Genomic DNA, 17,454 nt, shown 5'->3' with positions numbered 1-17,454 from the left:
TCGTTATGAAAAAGCTTCCTTTGTTAACTATTGCGTTCATGTGTTTGGCACCACCTTAAATTGCTTCAAAGTGAAATGCTGCCGTCCTCCAATTTTTATTTTTTGGTCTTAGTCCACTACAAGAAAATGCTAAGCCTCCTGTACACAGGAGGTCAACATTGCTTAGGCAACAGTGTTGACTTCCATATTGCCTACATTTTAAATAGCTGTGTAGGCTGGAGTTCAATGGCATTCCCCTAGAGAGATCAGTTCTTTCAAGAGCGGACCCCTCCCCTGTCTCTTGGCTCAATGGAGAAACTGTAAATCAGCTATAATTGTCATGTGAATGCTTGTCCTGCCTGCTGGCAGGTCTTCTGGCCACTAAGAAATGAGTCCAGACTGCTCCATTTATTTGGATGAAGCCACGGGGTCAGTAGTTGGTGACCCTTATTCTCTGTGCCTTAAGGCCAAGTAGCTGCCTCCACCACTTGGGAAACCTACTGTGAGCTGGTGACATGTGTCTCTAGCTGCATTTAGCGTTTAGGTTAAGCCATGTCAAAAGACCAACTTTTAAAATGACACTTCAAATTTGATCCCTCACTGTTAATCGTCACAATATCTTTATCCGTGTGAATGTTTAAATGTCAGTCTCCTCTGTTTTCACCTGTCATTTCTGCTAGCATTCAAATTCTAATGACTAAAAGAACTACTTGCAGTGAAAGAAAAAAAAAATAGCCAGAGAGAGCTCCCGTCTCAGTAGTCCATCTGTTAAAGGCCAATATACTATCGCCACGAAGAGATAGGGCTATTGAAATGTATGAATAGATGACTTCAAAAGTGAATGTGTCAAAGAGATAGAAAGTAAAGATATTTTAAATATAATTGCAGTTGTATTCAGTGGTGAACCAAAAAAAAAAAAAAAGTCAAAGCATTTCTCTTTAATACGATGCTGAAGTGTGGAAAAATGTGTAAGAATGAGTAGAATATTCACAGGAAGGGATGGTACCTCAGCGCCATCCAATTTAGGATGGCACCTGTCCCCAACCTCCCGTTTATCTGACCAGGTACTCACCCCATTTGTTAAGGCCCCCACATTTTCATCTTCTCGGGCTTCCAGCCTCGGACCGTAAGATCACATTTGTGGGGACACTCTGAGTGAACAAATATTTTCTTTCACAAGGAGCCTTTAGAAGTATCCTTTTATCTCCTGCATGGCCAGGTCTCCTGGAAACCTGAACAATGACTAGTCTGAGCAAGCTATTCTGGGCACCAGCACCATGGGAGCTTAACACACTTTAAAGTGCATAGCTCCCCCATCGAGGGCCACAGTAAAAAAGTGGGGTTTTCAGAATCCTTGCATTGATGTTTGCAAAGACAGACAGCTTTGGAGAATGATCCCCAGAGCAGGACCACTGATTAAAAGAAACGCCAGGTAACTGAATGCTTCCATACTCAACATGAGCCTGGCACAAAGAATTGTCCTCTTGGGGTGCATTAATGTTAGGGAATCTCACTTTTACCTCTTCAGAAGTCAACCAAAGACAATAGGACCAGGTACTGGCAGCAAGAATCTTGGAAAGGCAGGCTAACAAATATTCTGTGGCTGCATTGGGGGGGGGGGATGGGTTCTAGAGGAAAAGAATGGCCAGGGAGGTGGTGCTTCGATTCTTTCTGAAGTAGGGACTTACATCAAGCTGTCACCCCATAAGCTTCTTATCGAGGTGCTGATCTGCATCATCCTGAAACCCTAAAGGTCCCATGCATTACCTCTAAGGGTGCCTGATGCTTGTGCATCCCTGTGCGGTGTGAATGATGATGGACTAGGCACAGATACTCTTAGACATTTGTGGCTGCTGTAGAAATCACTGTGGGGTTGTGTGACCTTGCCCACTGGCCTGCGCACCAGAAGACACAGTCGTACATTTCAGGTGGTTCAGTGGGGGCTGGTAAAACTTGGCCTTGGGGGCAAAGGGATTACTCTTTGGCTCCCTGACCCACCAGCAGCCAAAGGAAACAAAAGCCTATCATAAAAGAGCTAGCTGTTTTCCCATCACCAAGAAGCCCTTTAGACCTGTGATGAACAGCATGCGACAGGGGGTTAGAAATCCAGCCACCTGGTCCTTCTGCTGTCTCCCTGTTGCTGCCTCTCCCCCTGCTTCATCCCAGGCTGATGAGCAGACACATCGGAGGTGGCTGAGGACCCAGCACCTGGCTCGTTCGTTGAAATAGCTAATTTCAGAAGAGTTTGTATGTTTTGACCTCTTTGAACTCTTCTGATCCTTTCAAAGAGGAAAGTAATTTCAACCAGGAAGCATTTCTAAGAACCATTTTGGAGGGTGAATATATATATATATATATATATATATATATATATATATATATATATATATATCTGTGTGTGTGTGTGTGTGTGTGTGTGTGTGTGTGTGTCATCGTGCCCTGTCTTTAGAGTGGGAATAGAATAGAGCATAGGTACTGTTTTAATGGGGGCTAATTGTTCTTTGTAGAAAATTTTAATTTAAAATTAATTTAAATAATTTTTTTTGTCAATCTTAGAGAAACTAGAAAATAAGGCAGGCAGAAATGCATTTAGAATTCTCTGAACTTATCATTTGGGAGTAAAGAAAGTTTTAAAAGCAGACATGTGGGTTTGGAGGGATGGCTCAGTGGCTAAAAGCACTGGATGCTCAGTGCACAACTATGACATTTAGCCTCTGTGGGCACCAGGCATCCACATGGTACATAGACATATATCTAGACAAGCTCATGCATATAAAATAATAGGTTAATAAAAAATTAATTAGAGCAGAGGTGTAGGTTTTGCAACTGTGTTTTGGTGCATTAAGTAATCCTTCCCCTGGGTTCTTCTAATGTTAATAGGCCTAAATTTAGGAAATGAGATAGTTTTGTTTTTTTTTTTTTTTTTTTTTTTTTTTTTGGAGCTGGGGACTGAACCCAGGGCCTTGCTCGAGATAGTATTTTTTATTCATTCGTTCATTCATTCATTCACTTTACAACCTGATTTCAGCCCCCCCTTCCTCCTCTCTCCCCAGTCCCACCCTCACAAGGCTGTCCCCCATTAACCCTTTCCCCTCTCCTCAGAGAAAGGGTAGCCCCCCTCCCGCACCCCATGGGTACCAACCCACACTAGCATATCAAGTCTCAGCAGGACTAAGTCCATTCTCTCCCACTGAGGCCAGACAAAGCATTCCAGCTAGGGGAAGGGGATCTAAAGGCAGACAAGAGTCAGGGATATGCCCTATTCCAATTGTTAGGGGACCCACATGAAGACCAGATTGCCTGTCTCCTACAAATGTGTAGGGGTCTTAGGTCCAGCCCCTATGTGCTCTTTGTTTGGTGGTTCAGTCTTTGTGAGTCCCCATGAGCCCAGGTTAATTGTGTGGTGTCCTTGACCCCTCCGGCTCCCTCAATCCTATCTCCCACTCTTCCACGAGACTCCCCAAACTCTGCCTAATGTTTGGCGGTGGTACTCTGCATCTGTTTCCATCAGCTGCTGGAGAAGCCTCTCAGAAGACAGCTATGCTAGGCTCCTGTCTGCCATCATAGCAGGGTATCATTTATAGTGTCAGGGGTTGACTCTCTCCTATGGGATATGTCTCAAGTTGGGCCAGTCATTAGTTTGTCATCCACCCAATCAATGCTCCAGCTTTACCTTTGCACTTCTTACAGGCAGCCAAATATTATGTTGAAGGTTTTGTGGGTGGGTTGTGGTCCCCCTCTCTACGGGATGTCCTGCTTGGCTACAGGAGGAGGCCACTTCCAGTCTCCATATTCCTAGATGCTAGTAGTCTCAACTAGGCAAAAACAAATCAAAACAACTGTGAGAATCCATTTTTACACTCATTAGAATGTCTAGGACCAAGTACTCAACTCACAGCACATGGTGGTAAGAATGTGGTGCGATGGGGAACATTCCTCCATTGCTGGCAGAAGTGCAAACTTGTATAGTCACTTTGGAAATCAATTTGCCCGTCTCTCAGAAAATTGGGAATATTTCTACCTTAATACCGAGCTATACCACTCCTGGGCATATACCCAAAAGATGCTTCATCTCACAAGGACACTTGCACAACTTGCTCATAGCAGCTTTAGTCCTAATAGCCAGAAATTGGAAATAGTCTAGAAGTCTCTCAATTGAAGAATGGATAAAGGACATTTGGTACATTTACACAATGGAATACTACTCAGCTATTAAAAACAAAGACATGTAATTTGCAGACAAATGGATGGAGCTAGAAAATATTGCCCTGAATGAGGTAACTCAGACCCAGAAAGACATACATGGTATATACTCTTTTTAAAGAGCCATAAATTACAAGGTCACCAGGCTACAATCTACGTACCCAAAGAAGCCAAGTAACAAGGAAGGCCCAAGGGACAAGGCTTGAATCTCACTTAGAAAGGGAAATAAAATGGATATTGGAGGTGGATGGAGGGAAGGAACTGGGCAGGTGAGGAGGCCACCAGATAGAGATCAATTTTGGGGAGAAAGGGGGTGGGAGAGGAGTGGGAGAGAGAACAGAAATGGGGGGATGGAATCTCTGGAACAAGTTGAAGACTTGTGATTGGTGGGGGGCTCCCGTGAGCATTTTACTTTTCTATGAAATTTTTCATGGTAAATTCTCACAGATAAGAAAATGTTGACTTTCCTTTTCTGATTTCTATCATAGAAAAACACAATAATATAAGGAGTAAGATGGTTTTTAATCATCATATAACCATGTGCACTCCCACACACATTTTCAGACATTTTCCATGTGTCTGTGTTATTTATCCTAATCTGATGATCTTTCATTCTTGCTATACATTTTCCTTCTGGCTGGTAAGCACTTTCTGGGTTGACCAGTTGTCAATGAGTCAGATGCTCCATTTGCCCATTCATTTACTACCTCTGGATAGAAACAGGCAGCAAAGCTATGTGCTGGATGCTTCCAGAAGTCATTAACCACTTGACGGCACTGTGGACAGAGTTTAAGAAATTCACTTCATAAAATATCAAGGAATGACTTTTCTTCAACTTTTGATGATTTGGAACTGTTGATTTCAAAAGAGCTTTGCATCTCATAACAGTGGAAATCACTGTGAACAACACATTTCAATAGGTTCCAGGAGTTAGCAGAAACTGTGTCGTTTCAGAGACTAGAACCAATTGTCTTAGTTTGGCTGCAACACTAGTTCTATGAGAGCCTCCATGAGCAGCACAGCAGCCGTTCTTGGCCCCATCATGATTTGTAGTGTGATGTATTGACTTTTTCAGTTTATATCATTCACATCAGAGTTAATATACTATCCTGCCAACATGGAGATTCCCCAAGGGCAGTATCTTTGCAGTAGCCTTTATACCTAGAATGGTATCCTGCAGATACCTATAGAATATTGTTTTATATGAATTGAAGTCATATTTATATTTGGGCAGTTTCATGGTAAAACCCATCTCTTATTTGAATGATTAATAACTGGAATTCCTACACACTCATCCTAACTTTATGGAAAATGTGTGCTCCAGACGTAATGGTGGACTGTGAGTCTTCCATTTAATACATTTCCAGGGATAGTTTATTATTTAATCTCAAATATTTTCTGGGAACAAAGAAGATTGATGGATTTTCTTTTAAAAAAACATTTACATATAGTGAGGGCTGGAGTGATGGCTTAGGGTTAAGAGCACTGGCTGCTTTGCAAGAGGAGCTGTATTAAATTCCCAGCTCCCATGACAGTTCCCAACAGATCTACGGGCTGCGATGCCTTTTCTGCCCTTTGTAGGTACTGAGCATGTACACGGTACATAGATAGGCATACATACAGGCAAAACACCCATTTATATAAAATAAAAATGTTTAAACTAAAAAGTCTAGGAAGGTGTCCAACTGAAATTGAGATGTTTCAGTATGCAAAGGTGATCTCTGTGAAGCCTAACTAATGAGTTAATAAGTTCAATACCCTGACCCTGTGTAACAGGCGAGAACGAACTCCAGCAAATTGCTCTCTGACTTTCAATTCTCTCTCTCTCTCTCTCTCTCTCTCTCTCTCTCTCTCTCTCTCTCTCTCTCTCTCTGTCTCCTCTCCCTTCCTCTCCCCCTTCCTCTCTCCCTCCCCCTCCTCCCTCTCCCTCTCCCAGTAAATCAATCAATCTATAAAAGTTTAGTAAAATAGTGATGGATTCATTATTGATCATCCTTCCTGGTGTCCATATAATAGACTGATTTATTTTCGTTGCTTTATCTTACATTCAGTTTGCCCAGGCTGAGGTGGTTGCTCCACATTCTCCACCTAGGAAACATAGGCATGCTATTCAAAGTGCATTTCCTGTCCAACAGGCTTGAACTTCTCACTTTATCAGAGGTGAGAGTCACACAGCTGAAAATAGCTTTTAGTTGATTCCATCTGGTCTGGTTCTCTAGATAAGAGAAAGAAACAGGATCGGGGGGATGGAGAAGTAGCTGCTGGGACTGGGACCTCTAAGCACCATGGCTTGAGGTGGGTTGGTTGTCTAGGGAAAGGATAAAAGCTTACATTGGTACTGTGTGCACCAGATTCATGTTAGCATTTATCTCTGTGGTAAGAAAGAGAAGGGAACCCAGGAGAGGGAAGGAGGGTGGGTTTTCAGCTCTTTTCATATTTGATTTGTTAAGCTGGGTTATCGACGTACAGAAAGGCCTTCATCATGCCATTCTCCTCTTAGGGTTTCTGTTAAGCAAACAGTAAAGAAGAATGGATGTGCAAGGAAGTGGTGTTTCCCCAGTCCACTGATAGGGCTCATTAAAGAACATTGCATCCCCAGCTCTTTCAGCCTCTGTCAGGTAGCTGTAGCTTGCTGGACAAGGAACAGAAGGAGTGAATGGGGCACCATGGAAGCAGAAAATTACCTTCAGGAGTCATCGCTGCATAGAATGCCCGAGCATAGTTGAATCAAGTGAACGGTTTCTGTATGGCTGATGCATAATCATTTGTAATTAATTCTTCATGCATCCATGTAGTTTGTTTCTACGTAAGCCATTGGTATCTATGTATCTGTGTGATATCATAAGTACAGGCTGTGAAACACAGGTGACACTTAGCATCTGGCTTCTCATCATCTTGACTGTCAGGAAGATCACTGTCGGGGTAGGAAGCTCCATATCTTCCCTTTACTATTGGCCTGACAATCAGTGGAGTTTCTAGTACCCAAAATCGACCCCTAGATGACACAGCCCTATGCATGTAAGTGATGGTGGCCAAAAATGATGTAGTCCAAGAAGTAGCTTGAGAAGAGATAGAGATGGGAAGGGAGGTACGACTAAAGATTTAGTCACTTGAGAGAGGAGGAAACTTTGTGCTAGACCCAGACTGAAGGGTCCATCCACACTTGGTGTTATCTACTAGGGCTCTATAACAGTGGCAAAGCAGGTAACTTGGGCAATAGAAATTTACTGTCTTCCATTCTATCTGGGCTCATGGGTCACTCAGGAAGTTGCCTCTGAGCAGAAAATCTCTTGCATAGCTCTCTAGTCATTACCGCAGCTGCAGAACCCATTAATAATCGTAGGGACATCATACAAAACTTTACTCCTGGTAGCTAGCCCGGTGGCTCTGGCTCTCCTTGGCTCTACCTTTGCATAGCTTTTCTCCTGGTACATCTCTGTCTATGTCCAAATTTCTCCTTTTTTATAAGAACATGGTGACCCTGATTTGGAGTAACCCCAATGACTCCATTCTAAGTCCATCTTCAAAGACTGTTTTCAAGTTAGACCTCAAGCTAAGTGCTGAGAATTAGAAATTCACCAGCATTGAAGGAACACAGTTTAAAATGGTGGTGCCTTCCTTTTTCCTCTCCCTGCTCAGGTCTGGAAGGCAGAGTCCATATGCCAGCATGTGCTCCCAATGTAACTTAGTCCTTGCCATTAGAGTGCCTTTTCTTACTAAATGCTTTGGGATGGGCTCCACTGTCCCACTAATAGCCAGGGAAAGGCTGTGAATGACAGGGATAAACCAAGCTGCCCAGGAAGAGAGTTGAAAGGACATTTGCCAGGTTACAAAATAAACATGAGTTGGTCCATGACACAAGTTCTTTCTTCTTCTATCCGGGCCCTTCTCTACACCTTATTAGAACAAAAGACTGATCTAATGCAGTCCAGTCAGTTCCACTTTAGATGGTGGCAGATGAAAATGTGCTATGTTGCCTGTGCAGTACTGCTGTGAGTTTGCCTGGAAGTCTCCATGTTTATAATGCTGCTTGGAGAATGGGTTCTGGGTCTTCAGCTTAGAGCAGCCCCTGGAGAGCACAGCCACACAGGTTGCTGCAAAGAGCTTTGGAAACTGAGTGTGTTGGAGTTGCTGTCACAGGAGTCTGAGTATTCCTCCCATGCTGGGGCACACTGGGAAAGCAGTAGAGGTACCTGTATGCAAGCACACTCTCTCCTGCTAGAATACAATCATCTTATTTACTGGTGATCTCCTTGGTAAATGAGTCAAGATACTCTCCTGCTTTAAATTTTCCAAGGTAGAGGTGAGTGCTTGTTGGTAGATATATCCAATTATACATGAGGGTCTTCTGTTTCCCCTTCTGTGTTTGTGATAAACTCTAGAGCTTTATATATACAAATGCACTTAGCCAAGTGACTATATCTTCTAGGCTCCATTCTCAGCTATACAATTACTTATCCTTAGTCAGAACATATATACTGAACCATGAGATACAAGCAGAAATTTTTGGCTGGATTACCAGCTAACAGAGACCCCTTTCTTTCTTTCTTTCTTTCTTTCTTTCTTTCTTTCTTTCTTTCTCTCTCTCTCTCTCTCTTTCTCTCTCTCTCTTCCTTCCTTCCTTCCTTCCTTCTTTCCTTTCTTCTTGTCTTTCTTTCTTCTTCCTCTCTCCTTCCTTTCTTTCCTTCCTTCCTTCCTTCCTGTCAGGGAATACATTTATGTTGGCTGAGCCCAAGCAGTCAGGTTGTCCCAGGAAGTGAACATGATAGGTTGATTGGACAGTTAAGAATGGCTGACTGAACGATGAAGGCCTTCGGAATGGGATAATTTGGTAGCCACCAATGCATCCCTGCACACCTAGCTGCTTCTGAATCTCTCTTACACAAGAAAGCAATGATCTATTTAAATCATGTTTTAGGGTTTACCAATTTATTCTACATAGCTGTACCTACCCCACAGAGAAATCCTCCCCACAGACCTCCCCACAGAACTTCATCACTACCCCATAAAGGAAGTATACATAGGATGTCCAAGAAAAATGAAGGGGAGAAAACTTCTGTGTAGAACCAGTCAAAAGCCTGGGCTACTGTGTTCCTTGGCTTCTCTTCTCCAAAGCATCTTTTGTGTAAGCTGGAGGAGAACACTCTGAGGCCGTGTCCTTCCTAGCTGCTCATGTTTTGTATCCCAACTCTGTTTCCCACCACCGTAAATGGTGTCGGCATGGCCACTTCCTGCCAGAAAACATCGAGTTGTGACAGCAGCAGCCTGTTGGCAAGAATAGCACTGTGGAGAGCACATCACTGTTTTCTATCATTAGCTCACAGAGCTGAGAAGAAGATGGAGAATCTTACTGGCTGTCATCAGCCAAGAAAGAGCAGTTGTCATGAGCTCCATTCAGCTGACCCCATGGGGATTTTGCTTGCCAAAAATTACTTGTACTTATATTAAGTTGTGTGTTCGTTGCATTTAGGCCAGTACAGTCTCTCTCTCTCTCTCTCTCTCTCTCTCTCTCTCTCTCTCTCTCTCTCTCTCTCTCTCTCTGTGTGTGTGTGTGTGTGTGTGTGTGTGTGTGTGTAAGAGGCAGGGAAGGGTAAGGAGAGAGAGAGAGAGAGAGAGAGAGAGAGAGAGAGAGAGAGAGAGAGAAGGAGGAGGAGGAGGAGATACTATGAATAGAAAAATAAATGAGAAAAGATCAGGAAACTTCCACTCTTCTCAAAGAACAAAACCTCTGAAAATAAACATTTGTGTCTTTTTTTTTAACGTGTTTAGAATGTCTAAGGCAGGAAAACACTGCCCCTGTGTAGCCAGCCGCATCTGGGCTCTTTTTTAGCACCAAAGTGATGTTCTCTGAGGCAGTGGGATCTTGTGAGGAAAGCAGGAGAGGCAGGGCTGTTGGGTAGCAGTGCTGGGGGTGGGGGGTTAGGGCTGTGGTGAAGGATGATGCTGGAGTACAGAACTGTTCTGTCAGGACTGAGGTCGTATTCTAGTGTGGGGGGGGGCACTCCACACAGCCGCATAGGGTAAATAAAGGTTACTCGAAACCATCCCTACTCGTCTTGAATTATTCATGTCTTTCCGAGTCTTTGGATGCACAGCTATTCCCCGGAGATGAACAATTTCGTGAGGACAAGATTTAGGGAAAATGGAGCTTCATAGAGATTATTTCATCTGTAACAAGGCAGTCAGCTCCTGAGACTGACATTGAGAGTTGCAGTTATGACTCCCTCACCCAGGGTCTCCTGCTTAGGTCGCTGGTGTGGCGACAAATTTGCGTGCCATTCACGCTCACCTGTGTTAGAAAGGCCACACCCCCGCTCTTTGGCTTTATGCCCTGGCTGCCATTCCTGTCTCCCCAGACTGTCAACTTTGGCAATCATAAGTAAACTTTCTTGGTACTTACTAGGAACCCAGATTCGCCCGTGCCAAGGGAAGAATGTCTCTGCCGGTTTGCTAGAAGCGTTTTTATTTCCCATGTACCGTATTTCTTGGTGGAGAGTACACTAAGTGGCATGAGGGTTCCTAGCCACCTTGGATTCAGTCTGCTTAGCACGTTGCTGACAAAGCTATCAGAGTTCTCACTGGTCAGTAAAAAGGGATTGGACTCACCAGACAATGGGTCTCATTTATTAATTACGTTTTCCAATTTTCAGCACTCTAGATGCTCCAGAGATCATTTGGGTTTTATGGCCTGTGTACTTCATCGCCTCTGCCCCTCTCAAATCATACTGAAAAGGGAGCTGCCTCCAGGAAGCCAGGGGTTTATTACACATGCTGCTGTGTTTGGAAGAGACAGCCAAACACAGGGCTGCAAGCCCTTCCCACTGAACTGACAGTCAGAACCTGAACACTGACCCTGGCGATGCCTTTGGATAGTCTCACGGGGGTTTCGGAAGAATGTGAGATGGGGCCCTGAAGCCATGTTATCTGCAGGGAATTGTGGGAACTCTTAAAATGGGGGATTACACCCATCCTTTTGTTCAAGAGGAACGGTGGGGAGGTAAAGGAGATGTTTAACGCCCTCACATCTAAGATATGAAATGTGAGAATCCTTCAACTAACCGTCCCCTCTCAGTTGTCTACGAAATCCTAACCTGCAAGGTGAACTGCTCCAAAGGCTCTGTGGAAGAGCGCGTGGGATGTCAGCATCAGGAAAAGCTCCTCCACATTCATCTGAAAGATCAAAAAAAAAAAAAAAAGGCACCAGCTTCCATGATGTCATCTTTGGGGAAGCGGGAGCACATAGGGAGGAGGTTAACCCTAGAAAGAAATGTCTCGCTTTCTCCCCTCATTTACTTAATAAGATAGTCAGATAGTCATTCCATAAGATCGCTTTCCTGTAAAAGACTTCAGGGGCATTATTTGGTTCCAGCCAAGGGGCAAGACCTCAGGTGGCAACCCCACAGGCATGACTGTCAGGGAACAACACTGTTTCCTCACAAACACCAAGAAGGTAAAGCAGAGAAAGGCGGGGCAAAATGAACTTGTGTCAGCACTGCACTTGCAGCTAAATGACAGGTTTTTGTTTACCATAGAAATAAGGAAGGCCGGTCGACATGCTGCTCTGATGGTTTTCTCCACCTTGGGCTCGGTAATTAGCTATGCGTGGGTCACAGGCTGGCGATTAGTTCTGTTTCGCAGAGCATGTCTGTGATCTTTGATATCTACTTAGGCTATGTAAATAATTTGCACAGGTTTTCCTCCCCCCCTGACTTTTCTATTAATCTTGGGCAGAGTGAAATTTGCTATTTTCTCTGTGACAAACCATGAAATTTAGCAATTAAATCCTTTCATTTGTTCATAGTCTTCATTTGGTTTAAGTAAGTCCCAACAAAACGTCGTGCTGAGCATTTCAAAATAGCACTCCTTGCTTCGTCAGTAGTCAGTAAACACAGCTTAGAGCACTTATTCCTAACCTCCTCGAGTTTTGTTCTGTTTTGTTGTTGTTTTAATTCCCCTCTAAACAGGAATCATATTTTATAGCCAATAGATCCTGGGAAGCCAGGGGTTTCTGGCCCTTTCAAACATGATAAAACTGACCTTTCGCCATTACTGCTACATCCTGCAGCACACAGATTCTGTCTTTGTCTCTTGAGTTGGGATAAACTAAAAGCTTATCGTTCTCATAACTACCAGAGTCTGTACTGTACTCAAAGAGTGTTACATAGAAAATTTTCACATAAATAAAAAACGCTCCCTGGTGGCTGGGGATGTGATTTAGTTGACAGAGTGCTTCCTTAGCGTCGTGCATGAGGCTCCAGGTTTGATCCGGAGCCCCATATAAACTGTTTGCTCTTCAGCTCTGCAGTCTTAATGCTTGGGAGGTAGAAGCAGGAAGATCACAAGTTTAAGGCTGGTCTCTTCTATACAAAGAGTTCAAAGACAGCCTGGGCTATGTGGAGACCCTGCCTTAAAAAGAAAGAAAGAAAGAAAGAAAGAAAGAAAGAAAGAAAGAAAGAAAGAAAGAAAGAAAGAAAGAAAGAAAGAAAAGAAAAGAAAAGAAAAGAAAAAAATTGATGATGAGGCATTTGTTTGATTGGACTCATTGTGATCCTGAGGTTAGAGTCATGTGCATGTATTTACAGTTTCATCAGCCCAGGGGTCCCCCGGTCCTTTCCTGACGCAGCATGTCACCATCTCATTTCTCTACTTAGGAACCGCACGGGACAATCCACACCACTCTCTCGTTGGTTAGGTGCTCCCCTTAGACTTGCTGGGACATATTCTAGGGTCTGGATCCTTTGTCCTTCTGTGGCTTTCCCATAAATCTCCCAGGGTCCTTGCCTCCAGGCGGTTAAGGATCTCTGTAGTCCCCTTTTGTGGAATTTCTTTTCCTTTGCCCGAATTTTAAGTCCACTGGGGTTCAACACTCTGACTCATACTTTCTCTGCTTAATTGGCATATGTTAGTTGTACAAAGCGTGGGTTTGTTTTGCCAGTCAGGCGTACACACACGCACACACACACACACACACACACACACACACTCATGCTCTTTGCTCATTGTCACTGGTCACTGTCCTCCTTACCTTCCCAGCAGTGCTCCCTTTGGGTGCCCTTCCGCGTCCCAAAGGACCCCCTTTTCTCTTTTCATGCTATACTTACATAGTTACCCCTAGATTCCACATAAAAATACAGCATTTGTCTTTCTATGTCTGGATTATTTTGCTTAACTTGTATCCACTTTCCTAAAAAAAAAAAAAAAAGGTGACCTAATTTCATTCTTTATGACTGAAGGAGTAGTTGTTTATATGTAACCATTTCTGTATTCATTCATCAGTTACAGAATGTCTAGGCTGATATGAGGCCTTCTTCCTTCGTTTTTTCTGTTTGTTTTGCTTGCTTGTTTGTTTTTTGTCTCTAGGCTTTTTGTTGTTGTTTTGGTTTGGAGGTTTGTTTTTTTTTTTCCTTGATGTTTATTTATCTTGCTTGCTTTGTTTCTTGCATTTCTGCGTTATAAAGACAGAACAGCTGATCAAGGCATCTGGCCGCTGCTGGCTGGGTTCACGCTTACCAAACCAAGCAGCCAGTCACATTTGCCGCCTAACTCCTGAGCCGGGAGAGGTTGTTCCTCAAGTTCGAATAATGTATGGATTTTAAAAACCCTAAAAGAAAGATTTCCTCATACCCACCCCCATCGCACCCCCGCAACACTGATGTAAATAAATAATTTACTACTGTGTTACACACAAAGAAGAAAAGTCAGACATAAACTTCCGTGTTCAACTGTGCACCAGAAAGATAAATTAAAACAAGTGTAACAAAAATTTTTTTAAGGGAGTAGAACCGACAGCAATGCCAGTGTAGTTTTCAGTATTAAGGCGACCTTGCCGGGACAGTCACAGTCTGGGCACACTGCTGACTGCTTGGTTCAGGCCTCGCCATTTGCTTGTTGATTTTAGTTGCTGTTTTTCTCCTCCTCAGTGTGAGGCCCATTCCTCCGGTAACATTGCTGATGGAAAGCCATGGGTGATGACTGCACAGTGCCCCATGATACCATTGAGTCTTCATGATGTATTAGGCCTCTAGTCTTTTCTCATTAGCTCAGGGCAATTGGGGCAGTCACACTTGACCAGCCTGCGCATTAGTACATACGGAATTGCAGCCATGAGATTATGGGGCTGACTGAAATTAAGGGGAGGGGGGGTCATCCCGTGCTTTCTGTTTGTAAAGACTTTCAATGAAATGGCCACAAAAACTGTTAAGCGTGTGCTCTTCATAGTCTTTTAAAAATTTCCCTCAGGCTCTGTTTTGGAAAGAAAAAAAAATGGTTCAGAATATACGAAGGGCCAGGATTGGAGTAAATTTACTTTTAATGGACTAATTGGGTAAAATGTGACTTCTGCATAGGCTGTGTAATATTTATACTTTAAGTAGGTCAGCCTGGGCTTGATTAATATTTGTCTTCTTGCTCCTTACTGAAACAATTCTTTGAATCACAGCTGTATATTTTTTATTTGTATTCAGTTTTTTGTTTGTCTGTTTGTTTTTTGTTTTTGTTTTTTTGTTTGTTTGTTTGTTTCCGGGTGTGAAACCAGCCTTGCTTTGACCTGTGCTGTCTGCTGCGAGTGAACTAACCTAAAAGCAAGAGTGGGATCCAAGAGCTCTACTGGGGAGTCCAGAAATTCCCAGGACGAGTAAACTGGGGGAGCGTCTCCAAGCAGTGGAGAACTCCATTCTGTCCCTAAAGAGCTTTCCAAGAGACTCTGCATTTGCCAGATAGTATCCCTTTTTTCTCTCTCTCTCAAAAGGAAAGGCTGCCTTTACAGGCTAGTTCTGCCACTTGGCTGCTTTGTGATTTGTCTCTGCCGCAGTGGGATGACGGAAGTCGCCATGAGTCACGAGCTGTCGTGTGCGGTTGCCGTGCGTTGTGCATGGCATGTGCTAGGTGCTGGTGAGCGTGCGCTGCTGGAACTGCAAGAAAGCATTTGCAGTCATTAGCTTCTCTATCCGTTTCCTATGCAAAGCGGCCAGACACGTGTCTAGCACAGCCAGCCCCATTTCTCAGTCTGTGGTTTAGTCCGTAGATTTTGAGGCTCTGTGGCATGGCGTCTGCATCGTACGCATTGGTGTATTACTGTTACTGCCTCTTTCGTGAGGCTGATTACCCTCTTCCAAGGAGCTGATGGAAGCCAATTTTATTGTAACCCTGTAACTCCATTACTACCCACCCAGTCTGTACTTTAGCCCTTTTCTGACCTACCCATCCTTCATTCCCTTCAAACTCTCTGAGCTGTCTTCCTCACTCTGTTTATATCTCAGAGATCCCTGGTCAAACTCGTCCAAGTTGCGAGCCAACACCACTCTAGTTCTAGCTCTATATTCTGGAGATCCCAGGTCTTCCTCCCTCAACACACTTTTCTCTAATTCTGAGATTAAGTTATAGGGACTGGAGAGATGGCTCAGTGGTTAAGAGCACAGACTGCGCTTCCAGAGGTCCTGAGTTCAATTCCCAGCAACTAACTACTTGGTGGCTCACAACCATCTGTAATGGAATCTGATGTTCTCTTCTGATGTGTCTGAAGATAACAACAGTGTACCCACATATATGAAATAAATAAATAAATCTTGACACACACACACACACAGAGAGAGAGAGAGAGAGAGAGAGAGAGAGAGAGAGAGAGAGATTAAGATTAGGTTGTGTTATCCCTGTAGAACTCCTGTGAAAACCAATGCCCAGGAGTGCCGTAACACTTGTTCTGTATCTCACAGCGAGTCACTGAAACAAAGATGACCCTCAGTCCAGTCTCTGTCGCTCCTTGACACCCCTGTTGTCTCATCGGTCTGCTGTTCTGGTTGTAGAATGCGTTGATTTGAAGAGGGGAATAGTGCTTAGGATGAAGGCAGTCAACTAGAGAGCATCTGGCCTAGCCTGGGTTTAAATCCACCTGTTAGTAATGTGCTAATCGACTGGTTACCGAAATCTCGGGTCCCGTCTACCACACAAGGCATCATAAGGATGCTTGGCTCATGGGACTTTAGGAAGATAGATGAAACGTAGCTGTAAAAGCTCCTTGAGCATTTCCTGTTGTATGTTAAGCATCACGTAGATGTATCAAACACAATAAACAAGCTGACCTTCATCTCTTTCCTTGGGAATATGTTTTTGGTTAGGCCATTTTCCACTCAGAGATCACAGCTGCCAGTCCTTGCTTTTAGAAAGTCACAGAACTGGCATGAGTGGATTCTTGGTTTTACACACACACACACACACACACACACACACACACACACATACACACACACACACACACACACACACACATCCTTGCTACTTGGAATGAATACTTTGTCCATTTTCTAAGTACACATTCATGCGCCTGCACCCTCTTCATTCCCCTGCCCGTTCCTTGACCACCCAGTTACTGTGTCCACCGTGCCCTCCCATTCCCTCACCTCAGTTCATCTCAAACGAAAACCCCTCGTGCCCCACCCCCCAATCCTGCAAATGACAAATCATAGTGGCTTTTCATTCAGTGGAGGCAGAAAAATATGAACCCAACCTCTTTTTTCCAAGGAACTCAGAAATCATGTTTTTTGGTTTTTTTAAGCTCCAAATATAATTTATTATAAATGTATGAGTTGCTTCTAGTGGGCAGATGCCTTACATTTTGATAGAAAGGCATTAAAGAGGCACAGAGAACTGGACCTGTCCAGCCCCTTCTAAATCCCCCCACAGCTCAGTCGTTCGTACTGGGCCACAGCGTGAGTTACCAGCAGGGTCGGGGGGTGCCCCCTCCATGTGCCCTCGCCTGTCCTATTTGATTATACTAGACTGATCGGCACAGTTGAAACTGATCCTCCGTGGGGTCTGGTATCCTGTAGGCACAAAATGAATGTCTGCAGTCTAATGTATCCGTAATTTCTGTTAGTTCATAACTGGATAAGGTTTTCCTCCCACGTGTTAACCAGTTGCTTTCCCTTTTCAGTTCTGGAAAATCCTCCTCTCTCTGCTCATTGATTTTGTCTTATTCTATCTAAGGTATTGCCTGTTCTGTGATCTGCGTTTCCTTTAACAAGTGCCTCCCTGCATTGTGTAATGATAGACTTCCGTTTCCATAATTGTTCCTTTCAGATTTGTCTCCTTTTAAAGCTCTTTTCCAGGATAAATGAGACAATCATAGTTGGGGGTCCTCCAACCATGCTGCATCTCCCACATGACATATATGTACACGTCTGAGGGCGTAGTTCAGAGGCACAGGCTGGCTTCGTGTAGTGTTTAGTCCCCACACTTCAAACCAAACAAACATGTTTACTGCCTTGGGAGGAACAG

The 17,454-nt window shown here is 43.8% G+C and overlaps 1 protein-coding gene across 22 annotated transcripts in view; it reads left to right on the top strand.

Annotated features, from left to right (window-relative positions):
* Positions 1–17,454, top strand: part of Mast4 (microtubule associated serine/threonine kinase family member 4) — a 591,901-nt gene that overhangs the window by 329,018 nt on the left and 245,429 nt on the right. The window lies entirely within an intron of this gene.

Source organism: Rattus norvegicus, chromosome 2 (assembly GCF_036323735.1).
Source record: "Rattus norvegicus strain BN/NHsdMcwi chromosome 2, GRCr8, whole genome shotgun sequence".
Classification (NCBI taxonomy): Eukaryota; Metazoa; Chordata; class Mammalia; order Rodentia; family Muridae; genus Rattus; species Rattus norvegicus.
Note: the sequence above shows the minus strand (reverse complement) of the source record. Positions and strands in the feature narration are given on the sequence as shown.